At 47.1% G+C, this 13500-nt stretch overlaps 1 pseudogene; it reads right to left on the bottom strand.

Moving 5' to 3' along the window:
• Positions 1–5086: 5086 nt before the first annotated feature.
• LOC115913800 lies at positions 5087–6229 on the bottom strand (annotated as a pseudogene).
• Positions 6230–13500: the final 7271 nt, after the last annotated feature.

Genomic DNA, 13500 nt, shown 5'->3' on the forward strand with positions numbered 1-13500 from the left:
GACGGCACCAACCAGGCGCGGAGCGGAGCCGGCGCTGGGCAGGGCCGAGCCGCCACGGCCGCGGCCCCGGGAGCCGCCCCCCGCCGGCCCCGCCGCCCCTCGCGGCGTCCCCTCGGTGCTGCTGCCGCTTGTCGCCGGCCCCGGGACACGGCGAGTGGAGGATCCGGGGTGCCCGGGATGGACCCACAGCCCCGGGATGGGCTCACAACCCCCGGGGTGGGCCCACAGCTCCGGGATGGACCCACAGCCCCAGGATGGGCTTACAATCCCCGGGATGGGCTCACCCCCCCGGGATGGACCAACAACCCCGGGATGGGCTCACATCCCCAGGATGGGTCCACAGCCCCGGGATGGACACATATCCCCGGCCCCGCACAGTGCCCGGGACGGGCCCACAGCCCCGGGATGGGCCCACAGCCCCGGGACGGTCCCACAGCCCCGGGATGGCCCCACAGCCCCGGGATGGTCCCACAGCCCCGGGATGGCCCCACAGCCCCGGCCCCTTGCTGCTCTCCCTGCCCGGGAGATGCCCTTTTCGCCGGGGCTGCCCAGGGAACGGGAGCTGCTCCCTGAGGAATTCGGCAGGAGCGGGTGTAGCCCCACATTTCTCTTCACAGAGAAAAGCAAGGCACAATTCTCCCCAAGAATATTTCTGGGATTCGCATTCTCTGAACCTCAGAGAAAGGAAACACAATTCTTATAATTTGCTGTGCCTGTGTTTGTGCCACAGTAGAATGCAATATGGAGATTGTTTACCCACAGTGACGGTGTTTTGTTTCCTTGGCCTGTCAGGGCCAGGTGTGTGTGTGTGTGTGTGTCAGGACTGTCACTGACAGCCACGAGATTCTGTGCAGAGTGAGTGCTTGGCAGGTTCATTTTTAGATATACAGAATAATATAGTATAATAAAGTAATTAATTGGCCTTTTGATATCAATGGAGTCCTCCTCATTCTGTCCCCTCATCGGGAGCAAAAATATCCACGATAAATGGGAACAGCTGGAATTCTGTTCTCAAAGAACTCCTATCCCCGATGTCTGTGGCCAAGTGACATCAGCAGGGACAGGGAACTGCAGCAGCTGCATGACCCCAGGCTGGCCTCACAGCCCTCTGCAGAGGGGGCAGTGATTTCTGCTCTCCATCCCTCCTTGAGCACAGGCAGCACATCTATAAATTACAGGCAGTGATTTTAATTAGCAGGCTTCTCTGCTGCTCGTATTTTGCTGGCCACACTGCAGAGAGATTCACCTAAATGGCAAACTGACAGGCTGCCTGTCAGAAAATGCAGTAAAAATAGACACAAGGAAGACAAAGAAGGCCTGGAGGAAAGGAAATGAAAATGTTTTGGCAGCAAAACAAGATTATTAATGGACTGAGGGGGCAGATTGTTTTTTGCTGAAATCACAGACAAAATATACAATATATTTTGTATATAAATATTGTTGCTGTATACAGTGTTGGGACAAGTAAAGAGCAAAGACAGGGAGCAAGGCATGGGGGGTTGCCATGCAGTTACCCAGTGGTTTCAGGTGCTTCTTGGCCTTCTGACAGCCCTGCCAGCCTTGCCCCCGGGGACACACCAGCCTCAGTCAGCACTTTGGAGCTGGATGCCTTCATGTGGTCACAAACCACGCAGGTCCCATTCTCAGGGTGCACCCCTGGGACAGGAGCCAGGTGCAAGCAGGGCTAAAGGTGTGTCTGAAGCACATTCACCTGGCCAGATGGGAATTCAGGTCCCACCTCATCATCACACAGCAGAGAAGACCCAAAAGCTGAAGGGATGGGGTGGTCCAAGGAGACAAGGTAGTCCTGGAATCCCTGCAGCTCCTGTCCTCAGCTGATCTGATTCCTGCATTTTGTGGGCCAGGAGCTGGCTCTGTTGGTTCTTTGCTCTGCAGCTTTGCTGTGGGTTTTGCTGCAGCATCCCTGGGCCTCCCAGCCTTGTCTTAAGCAGAATGATGAGTGACTGTCTCATGCCTGTTTCCTCCAACTCTCCCTGGGGAAAGGAGCCTGTGCAGCACTGACAGGTTTTATAAGGCCTGTAGTGATTTTTTTGCCTTATATGTGCGCATGTCACTCCATTTTTATGCAGAAGAATGGAAAGGAAAGTTCATTGTCTTGTGACTGCAGGTAAAGGAGTGCAGGATATTCATCAGTGTCACCTGGAGCAGGGTCTTCCCCTTTCTGACAGCACTTCACCATGTTTCTCAGCAGGAATTTGCATTTTGCTCCCCACCATCAGGTGGTTGAAAGCCTGCTCCAGTGGAGGCAGGACGCTCTCTGCAGGGAGCACTCAGAGCTCTGCAAACCCCACAGCCACATTTTCCTTCAGGAGAGGGAGAGGCAGCCAGCTGCTGAGCACCACCATGGCTGAGCCTCTCCTCCCCTTCAGTGCAGAGCAGAATTCACCCCTGGTGAATACATTCTGTTGCAGAATGTATTCAACAAGCCTTCATCGTGGTGTGAATTTTCTGAGTAGGCTGCAGAGCCTTGCTGTGGCTGTCACTGTGTGTGGAGAGGAGACAGATGGCTCTCACACATTTGCTCCTGGAAGTGCTTCCCCAGTGGCTGGATCCTCCCTTGCTGATCCACCCTCTTGGGGTCTTAATTGCTATTATGAATTAAATTTGTTGTGTTATAGTGGTGCCATTTTCTGTACAAACAGGAAGACATTCTGCGCTGGGAAAATACATTGTGAGAAGCCAATTTTCACTGAAGGACCCACAGCCTGAAACTTGGAACCTGTGACATCTCATTTTGGTCTACAGAGCCCCAAAGTTTGGTCCTGTACAGCCAATCAGAGGCTCTGGAGTGAACTACAAACGTGGTGAGCAAGTGAATTAGTGAGTGAGCGATGTCCTGAGGTCTGTCACACAGCCATGGTCCCTGCAAGAAGCACAGACACACCTGGTGAGAGGTGCCCTGGTGTCACCCTGGGACCAGGGACACAGCTCCTGCTCATCGCACCATGCAGCGACAGTTTCCTGCATTTTTATGATGATTGTTCACTTTTTACCCCTCTTCTCTTTGGCATTTGTCTCAGTGTGCAATGTCTTTTTTCCCAGTCTGGGACAGAAATAAGGGACACACTTTAGTGTCTCACCAGATCTAGTCATAAATATCTTTTTGGACTTGTCAAATATGGGAAAGAGCTAGAAACCACCCAGGCCAAGCTGCAGAGTCTTACTAACTATGAACACTTGGAGTTAAATAATTCAGCCCAGAGGGGTGTTATTTGATGCTTTTCCCTGGAAGATAAAGAGGTAGAAAAGCAGAAGACTGTCATAGCCAGGTAGAAGAATTATAAACGAAGGGCCTTATGAAATCAGACCTTGCTCTGCTAAAATTGCCAAAGCTGGCCTGGCATTTCTTCTAAGTGCAGCTAAAAAGAAATTTGCAAGTTCCCATGAACATATATTCCCAGGTTGTTGAATATATTCTGCAAATGAGAAGTTTATTTAACACAACAATCTATTCTGAGGGTGAAAAAAAATGCACCTGTGTAAACAATGAAATGTCCCATGAGAACCCACAAAGGAAAAGTGTAAACATATCTAGAGAGAAAATTTGAAAGACACATGCACTAGCCCTTACCATCCAATGAACTGAGTTTCACTGTATTGCTGACCAATTAGGTTCAACACAGTGCCTTCTGATATTTCCTGTAAGTATGAGCTTGGTGAATGAAGAATTGGCTTTCTGCATGAAGAAAATGGAGTCTGGGCTGATTTATTCCAACAGAAGGCGTCCCCAAAGACGTGATCGAGGCGAGACGAGCAGCCTGTCGCAGGAGGAGGAGGTGAAACCAGCCAAGCCGACCGCGGGACGGGATTTAGAGACGGAATACACAAAGATGTGAAAGGAAGATTGCAGCGAGACCGGGCACAGCACACGAACAACGCAGCGCTGGCCGCAGGATCAGCGCGGATGGAAATTCCAGCAGCGAATAGGCAAAGCAGCAAAAGGGATGTGCAAAGCAGCAAAAGGGATGTGCAAAGCAGCAAAAGGGATGTGCAAAGCAGCAAAAGGTTACGGCTATGGTCAGCAGAGGGATCGGTGTGCAAGCAGCAAACACAAGAGCCGGTGAAGCGGAGAGGAGCAGAGAGTGCGGACGGTGTGGAACGCACAGAAATGAGCACAACACCTGGGAGAAAGCGAGCAGCCGGTGAGAACAGAACTGCGAGCTGCAGACGCCGTCCTGAACCGCGGGAGATGCGCGGCCAAAGGAGCCGCGGAAGGTGAGGCAGCCCAGGAACTGCCGGGGAGAGAAACGCGCAGCGAGTCCTGGGGACAGCAGCGACAAGAACAGCGGTGAGTGAACGCTCAGCTGCTGGGAAAAACGCCAATCACTTGTTTGTAAAATTTTTTAAAGTTTAATAGGAATAAAATGGTTGTAAAAATAGTGATATAATTAGAGTAATGAAAATTTGAACAATTGAGATTAGGACAATACGAGACGATAAAAAACAAAGAGTTACGGACAGTCCAGGTACCTCACTTTGGGCAAAATAAGCCCGAAAAAGGACCCACGTTAACAGAGGATTAACCCTTAAAAGCAACGGCCTGTTGCATATTCATACACCTCATCCATGATGCATAAATTCCATTCAAACACAGGATTCTGTCTGGTCAGTGTCAGCTTCTTCCTCTGAATCCTAAGGTGTCTCAGGGCTGAGCAAGGCAGGAAGAAGTTTGCTTCTTCTGATAAGGGAGCAATAAATTCTCTTTCTCTGAAAGATTCAGGTGTCCTGTGGCTGCTATCTGGTGTGAGTACCTCATTCCTCTCTTAAAAAAAATATCCCACATACATAGTTTCTATTTTAACTGCAAAAGTTACATTGCAACTACAAAACTACATTTACAATACTATGAAAATGTTAATACAGCACTACTAATCAATACAACATAATACATATAGTAAATTTCTGCGTAGAGCCATATAATATGCACTTTTCACAACTGCTAAGGTGGTGGCAAACAAATGGCAGGATAGAACCTGGATGTGGAAATGGCACGTGGAAATGTATGAGCCAAACTGAGTTGGAAAAGGCAAAATATGCTGAGAAAATGCATTTTCTACTTTTTTTTTTAGCAGCAGTTCAGCTGGGGCGGGGGGGCATCTAAATGTTCCTGTCCTCCATACTTCTCTAGGATGCTTTCTTTCTGCTGAGCCTTGAAATCTTCTTTTTTTGCTTTGAAAGATTTATGAAGGAGCTCTAATTTGGTAGGGTCTCCTTGAAGATGAACTTCAGAGCCTTTGTCATAAGCCTCCCAGGCAAAGAGCTGAGTCTGTGCCATTGAAATGGCATCGCCTATGTGGCGAACAAAGTTGTCACCAGCATAACCAACTTCATCTGGATTCCTGCCTGTGTTGGCACAAGGATTCTCCCTCATTGCTCTTGTTTTGGGATCATAATAAGCAGAGTTTGGATGTAGGTTCCTCAAGTGTTTAGCAATATCTTCCCGGATATGTAAATTTCGGGCTGTGATGCGTCTTTTGGAGTCAAAGTTCTGCCCAGGCATGTCAATGTCATCTGCGTATTTGTCCTCATCTTCACTGCTGTGGTCTCTTTCTGTCTGTGAATTTAATTCCTCTTCTCCCCCCTGGTATCTTGAGGAGTTCACTTGCTCCATCTTCCCTGATGCCAGCTCCTCCTGAAGTTTCTGTGCTTTCAGTGCACATTTGGCCAAATCAACCTTGGAATATTCCTCAACAATTTTCATGTGCTCCTCTGGGTCGTAACCATTCCACCGGTCTCTCTTCCCATCGTAGCCAAACACCAGCTGAGGCTGCACATGCTCATCTGGGGCAATATTCATGCCTGTGTATTTTGCTCCAGCTTTCCTGGGTCTCTCCATGCAGCCTTTCCTTTTGTGTGTCAGTGCCCCGCAGTTCTCACAGGCTCCTCTGTGGTACCTCATGGCCACGGTGTGCTCCTGAACTCCTCGTTTGTACCAATCTCCAGAGGAATTATACTGCTTCTGCTTCTCTGCCTGAGGTCTCTGGTGCTTTAGTGTGGGTCTCTTGGAAGGATCCATGTACCATGGTACTGAGGAGATGTGCTGAGGAATATGAGGGTTGATATCTTTTCCTTCTTCATCCACTTCAGCAGGTGCATTTCCAAGTTTTCTCTGCTCTTCTAATTCTTTCTTTTTTTTCCTCCAATCTTCCCTCCTCGTCTTTGGTTCTTCCAGGCTCACACCATTTGCCACTCCTGCACCTGAGGCCATTTTGTGTTTTTTCCTGCCAGGTCACAGCACCACCCCACAACACCCCTCTCCCCTGTGGCCCTGCAGCTCTTCTCTTCTCCCAAGATTATTTACAGCAATTAATTTTAAGTTCTTAACTACATCCTATAACCTTGAATTTTATCTGCAGCAGTTCTTTATAGTTTAGAAATAATTAGGTCACAGTAAAAAAACTTCATTGCTGAAGCAAAGTCAGAACAGGACCTGAAACCCTGTGGGTCAGGGTGGTGGCACAGTCCCATCCAATGGTGGCTCAGGCCTCCTGCAGGGCCAGCTGTGGTTCTGCTGGAGCAGGGATCCTGCACAAGGGTGGAGTTTTCCTCTGAAGGTCCAGTAGAGGCCTAGAAGGGTCTGGTCTTCCTCTGGGAATGCAGTGGGCAAAGGCTGCTGTGGTGATCCAAACATCAGACTATATCCAGGTAGGAATGCTTGGCTCCTCCCCCTGGGCAGAGCATCTCCCAATGGGATGGAGGAATTTTATCAGCTATGCAGGGGCGCTCAATGGCCCATTAATAGGAAGATAATTAATAATTAATGGCCCATTCATTAACAGAAGATATCTCCTGGAGGGAGGACTGGAAGAGGTAAAGAAAACTGCCCCACCTGGTTTTAACAGCTGGTGATGGAACACATGCTCCTGGTTACATCTTGCATTGCAATCTAAGACAGTTAAATATCACTTTTCTGCATTATAAGATGTACAGTTGTTTTCTTTTAAGAGATGACTCCGACTAAAACAGCTGTGATGAAACACTGCCAAACACCTGTTTGTGAATAAAGAAGGTACAGCGTGTTCACCCTTGATTTTATCAAAGATTTTATTGCTTGCTACAATCTCAGCTGTTTTATCTTCCACAAATAACACAGAAGAGTCAGTGATGATTCTACATTATGGCTGTTATTGATTGTGAGCTGTTTCAGTGTTTTCCTCTGTTTCATTTTGCTGTCATGGGTACATGACTGTTTAGAAAGGTGTTATCTCAACTTCCTAAGATGGTTATTGCTGATGTATTGATTACATGATGTGAATTTTATAATAGGCATCATTCATAAGATGTTCATCTTCATATTACTGTATTATTGTTCATATTCAGATGTTCATATTCATATTACTGTTCAGATTAATATTACTGTATTTATCGCTGGCTTCTTATATGCTTTATCATCTTTTTGTGTAATTATCTGAAAGACATGTATCATTTCAGGATTCTTTTTTCTTCTCTAGCCACTTATGCGTCTCTTAGACCAGCTGAGCTCTCTAGCTAGTCCCTGCACTGGCTCTATGGTTTGACCCAATGCTGTCTCAGAATTTTAAGTATTTTTCAGAGTTCCAAGAAAAGATACCTGAACTTCATTGAAACCCTCCTCCAAACTGCTAGTCTGGTGGTTTTCCCCAGCTATTATTACAGAAGCACTCCAGCAGTTTGCTGTGTTTGAAGCATCTCAATCCTGAAGGAATCCTCAGAAGGATCTAACTACTGGATGGTGTGATTAATCTTTAACCCCAAGGCCTTTACTCATAACTGCTATTTTTAGGAGCCTTGTTTTGAAATGTGTTTAGGAAATTCCCTCCCAGTTGGAGCCTTAGTGGTGGCCAGGCCTTGGCTCTACCTAGAGGGAGGAATTTGCCAACAAACCCAAATGTTTTCTGCATCAAAACCAGATTCAGGTCACTTTGACTTGACAATTTGACCCTTTATATATGATAGCTGAACCTATTTTTAGAGTAAGCTTGGGCATTATTATCTGGAAATAATTATCCAAGCCCTCACTAAACTGAGGTGTGTCAGCTGTTTGCAGACTCTGGGATGATGGTACAGTATTTCAGAGATTCCTAATTACCTAATTTCACATGTATTATTAATTATGTGTATTATCTGAAATATTCTTAATTGTTGTACCTGAATTATTCTTGATTGCTGTCAGTTTCTTGTTCACTACAGGTATTGTTTTGCCTTGATGTTTATTCATGCAAATGAGAAGTTCATTTAACACATCAATCTATTCTGAGGGTGAAAAACAACTGCACCTGTGTAAACAATGACATTTGTCCCATGAGAATCCACAAAGGAACAATGTAAACATATCTAGAGAGAGAAAATTTGATAGAAATATACAATGTGAATGAACTGAATTTCACTGTATTGCTGACCAATTAGGTTCAACACAGTGCCTTCTGATATTTCCTACAAATATGAGCTTGGTGAATAAAGAATTGGCTTTCTGCATGAAGAAAATGGAGTCTGGGCTGATTTATTCCAACAGTAGAGATTCAGCAAATACAAGTCACCAGCAATTAGGAAGGTTAAAAAAAGAAAGAGGGGAAAAAAAAATCCCAGCCAAATCCCCTTTCATGTGTCCAGCCTGTTTACATTCTGGGCTAGAATAATGCTGATCTGACTCACTGCTAGCATTAATGAAGTTTGCACCTCTGAGTGAGCAATTTAATTTATCTCAGCAAGCCAAAGCTCATTATAACAGTCCATAAATGCTATCGGATGAAAGCAGCATCCTTCAGCAACCTCAGGGATTAAAGCAAGGAAGTATTCAAGTGCCAAGGCTTCTGCTGGAAAGGCTGAGGAAGCACAATGCCTCAATTACTGCTGCAGGTTTCTCTGTGGGGAGACAGTGAGCTGAGCCTCTGAAACACCCCTCTGGAGGTGTGAAAAATGTGGTTTTTATGATTGAAAATCATAAAAGAAGGGCCCTCGGACAGCAGCAGATGTGGTGGTGCTGCAGAGAAACCCAGGTGTGAAAAACGTCAATCACTTGGTTTTAAAATTTTTAAAAGTTTAATGGTAATAAAAAATGGTTATAAAAATAGTAATATAATTAGAGTAATCAAAATGTGGACAATTTGAATTAGGACAATATGAAACAATAAAAACAAAGAGTTACAGACAGCCCAGGTACCTCTTTCTGGGCAAAATAAGCCCAAAAAAGGACCCACGTTAACAGAGGATTAACCCTTAAAAGCAACGGCCTGTTGCATATTCATACACCTCATCCATGATGCATAAATTCCATTCAAACACAGGATTCTGTCTGGGCAGTGTCAGCTTCTTCCTCTGAATCCTAAAGGTGTCTTCATGGCTGAGAGAGGCAGGAAGAAGTTTGCTTCTTCTGCTAATGGAGCAATAAATTCTCTTTCTCTGAAAGATTCAGGTGTCCTGTGGCTGCTATCTGGTGTGAGTACCTCATTCCTCTCTTAAAAAAAAAGTATCTACATAGCACAGTTTCTATTTCAACATTATGTTATAACCTAAAACTATATTTAACACACTACTTAAGAGAATTAATACAGTATCACTTTCTTACACAACACATATAATATTCATTTGAATACTTGTGAAAAGCCAATCATAAAATACACATTTTTCACACCAGGTCTTGATCCAAGGCTCAGTCACACTGCCCAGTCCTGCCTGCTGTACCCCAGAAAGCCTCAGCACACAGAGGCAAGTCTGTGCATTTTCAGCGTGGTAAAACCCACTGATCTGATTATGGGGTTCTCGTGGATGCACAGCATGTGGATGTGCTAAGCCTGTGATTTTGGGACTATAATTGTCAGTAAATTATTGATGCTGTGGCATAAGGTTGAAGTTAAGGAGACTGATCCTCATTTCACACGATTTCTCCAAGGACTGCAGTGGAGAAAATGCCTCCTTCCAGGGGAGGATGCTGCTCTGTGCACCCCTGGAATCTGGCCCCATGCCATTCACTGCCTCTGCACATCCCCAGCCTCTGCTGCTGGGCAAAAATGGAGAATTCCCACAGCCTTTGTGCGAATGATGCTCTGTGCTGGGAGGATTTCTTCAGCGAGCTGCCATCCACTGAAATTGAGCACTTGACAAGTGCCTCAATTTGTCTGTGATCAAAACAGCGGCGCAGGGAGCTGCAGCTGTGAGTGGCAGCTGTGTCTGAGGGCTTCTGTCAGATCTCTTCCACCTGCTGCTCTAGCTGTCAAATCTAAATGTCATTTACTGTGATACAGGCACAGAAAGTGTCACCAGGAGGCACAGCACTCCTGGTACGTGAGAGGCAGGTGGGATCTCGTCTGTGTGTCCCTCTCTGTGCATCCTAACACGCTGCATCCAAGGGTGAAGAAAAGGCAGAGCAGAGGCAGGAGGAATCTTTCTCTGGAATTCCCAACAAATCCAGGTAGATGGATGGAGCTCAACACTTGCTGTAGAGCCAGGACACCAAACTGTGACCCTGAAAGGGTCCCAGCAGCCCCAGAGCTGCTTCCCAAGCCCAGCCCTTGCCCTGGCCTGCAGATGGGGCAGGATGAAAGGAGCATGGGCAGCTCCAGCAGAGCAGGACAGGGGGATGGTGGCACCAGGTCAGGGCCAGAGCTGGAATGGGGAACCCCAAATTTGAGCACCTCACCTGTGGGGTGGAGCCACCCCATGTCCAGCAGCCATCCCCTGGCCACCAGTGAGGTCTCAGGGAGCCCTGCCCTGCAGGGTAAGGATTTTGTGGGCCTGAGCCTCTGGGGTTGTGTCCTGAGACAGCCCTGGGAGCTGGCACAGACAGCTGCTTGCTGGCAAGGAAACTGCTGCCAGTTGGGCTTTTTAATCTTTTGCCTGGTCATTGTTGAAATGTCCTTGAGAGCAGAGCAGAGGGAGTGCTAGAGCCCTTCACAGGAATAAAAGGACAAGGAACAAAGGGCCAGGCAGGGGAGCTGGCACTGCTCCTACTGTGGCACATCCTCCCCAAGCCCTTCCAGGGGATCAGGGGGCCTGCAGGAGGCTGGGAAAAGCAGGACAGCAGGAAAAAGCAGGACAGCAGCTTACAGGGAGGTGCAGGGCTGCTGGAAAGCTGAGTGTCTGGCAGAGGGAGAATGAGAACAGCTACCTCACTGGCCTGTGCCCACCTCTGGCTGTAAACCACAAGTCAGCACCATTCAGAACAGCAGCAAGAGCTCACATTTGGGGAGCTTGCTGGAAAATGGGCTAGAGCAGCAATTGCACTGGGAAAAATAGTTTTGTCTAGCTAATGCTCCCAATGTCCTGTGGGCAGTGCCCTGATGTGCTGGGGGTGCCAGCAGCTGATGTCCCAGAGATGCAGCTCCATGCTGACCCCATTTCCAGCAGCTGATGTCCCCCCTGATGTGCTGGGGGTGCCAGCTCAGGCTGTGCCAGCTGCACATGCCCAGCCCATGCCCTGCACACCAGCAGCTCCCCAGAACAGCCTCGCTCACACCAACGCCAGAGCCAGGACTGACCTTAACCCTGCTGCTCCAACACAGTGAGAAAACAACCGTGGGTGAGGATTTACAGAGACAATGTTCCTGACTGAGCTGATAAGGAAATACTGACTCAGAAACACCAAAGAGACCAAGGCAGAAAGAGCATCCTGCCCTTCCACAGGGACCTGCCACGTGCAGAAATGTCCCTGTCCTGCTCCAGAGCTTCACACAGCTGGGGCAATCTCACAGAAGAAGAGTCTGACTTCCCAAATCCACTGTCTTCACTGACCACTCAGTCTCTGGGGATCATCCCTGAACTCTGGGGTGGACAGAGGCTCCCTTTGGACCAGCATCCACCTTTGGTTTCACCCACCACAAGAGCCCTGAGAGCTGTGAATATAAATCACTGAAAGAAGGAAGGCTAGGAAAGCTCCTAGGAAGAGCAGCAGAAGATAGGGGATTGTTTTGACTGCTTCTTTCTAATCTGGGCTGTGGGACATGCCCACACATCAGGAAGGCACATCTGCATTTCTCAGAGCTGACCAACAGCAAACAAAGGGTGAAGCTGTACTGTGCAACTGGACATGATTTCCTCCTTGTCCCCACTGCGGCCACCCCAACCCCCATAAATCTGCCACACAGCACGAGCAGCCTGCCCCAGGCTCTGTCCTCCTGCCTCCTTTCCTGTCTTTGTGCTCCTCTTCCTGAGCAGTCCCAGGCAGTGCCAGGGTCAGGGCAGCCCGGCCTGGAGCATCCTGCAGGACACAGCCATGCAGAGCTCCTGCAGCCCAGCCCAGCAGCTCACACTGGGCCTCCTGCAGCCAGCAAAGGCCCTGGAGATGCCAGTGTGAACAATGCCAATCACTTGTTTTTAGAATTTTAAAATTTAATTTATTATAGCTATTATAAGTTATAAATATAACATGTAAAATTTCTATAATATTATATATTTCTATTTAAGCATAATGAATTATTAAATGTAATAAATTGTTATATAAAATTTAGTTTATTATTAGCAGTAATGAAATGGTTATTAAAATAGTAATATAATTAGAGTAATGAAAATGTGGTCAATTTGAATTAGGACAATATGAGACAATAAAAACAAAGAGTTACAGACAGTCCAGGTACCTCTTTCTGGGCAAAATAAGCCCGAAAAAGGACCCACGTTAACAGAGGATTAACCCTTAAAAGCAACGGCCTGTTCCATATTCATACACCTCATCCATGATGCATAAATTCCATTCAAACACAGGATTCTGTCTGGGCAGTGTCAGCTTCTTCTTCTGAATCCTGACAGCATCTTCAGGGCTGAGCAAGGCAGGAAGAAGTTTATTTCTCCTGACAATGGAGCAATAAATTCTCTTTCTCGGAAAGATTCAGGTGTCCTGTGGCCGTTACCTCATTGCGAGTCCTTTCTTTTAAAAAACCATCTTACACAGCATAGTTGCTATTTTAACATCATGTTATAACCTAAAACTGTATTTAACACACTACTTAAGAGAATTAATACAGCATCACTTTCTAACACAACACATATAATATTCATTTGAATATTTGCAAAAAGCCAATCATAAAATACACATTTTTCACACCAGGGTTTGCTGATCCATGGGCCGGCCAGAGCTGTCACAGCGCTGACAGTGCCCCGTGCAAGGTTTTGCTTGGCTTGGGAATGACACAGAAATTTCCCAGCACACCGATTATCCCCCAGGTGGTTTGTGTGTTCTTTTTGGGCATGGATATTTTTCTGTTTCGGGAGCTCTCTGATCTGCTCGCTTGAGCAGTCACCCTGCAGTGGCTGCGGGTTGTTAGGGACGGGCTCATCGAGATCAGATAAGCGAGGTGTGGATTCTGCTGTGCTCTGCACACACAAAATGGCACCGAGTCGGGATTCCCGATGGAAATGGGAGTGTTCTTAGTGTGATATCTGGTGTGATATCCAGTGTGATATCTGGGAATGTGATATCTGGGATATCTGGGAGCCAAACAGGGACCCGAGCAGCGAGCTCATGGAGGACGCTGATGTCTGCTGGCAGAAAGAGAGGCTGGATCCAGCGAT

This window comes from Camarhynchus parvulus, chromosome 27, assembly GCF_901933205.1.
Source record: "Camarhynchus parvulus chromosome 27, STF_HiC, whole genome shotgun sequence".
Classification (NCBI taxonomy): Eukaryota; Metazoa; Chordata; class Aves; order Passeriformes; family Thraupidae; genus Camarhynchus; species Camarhynchus parvulus.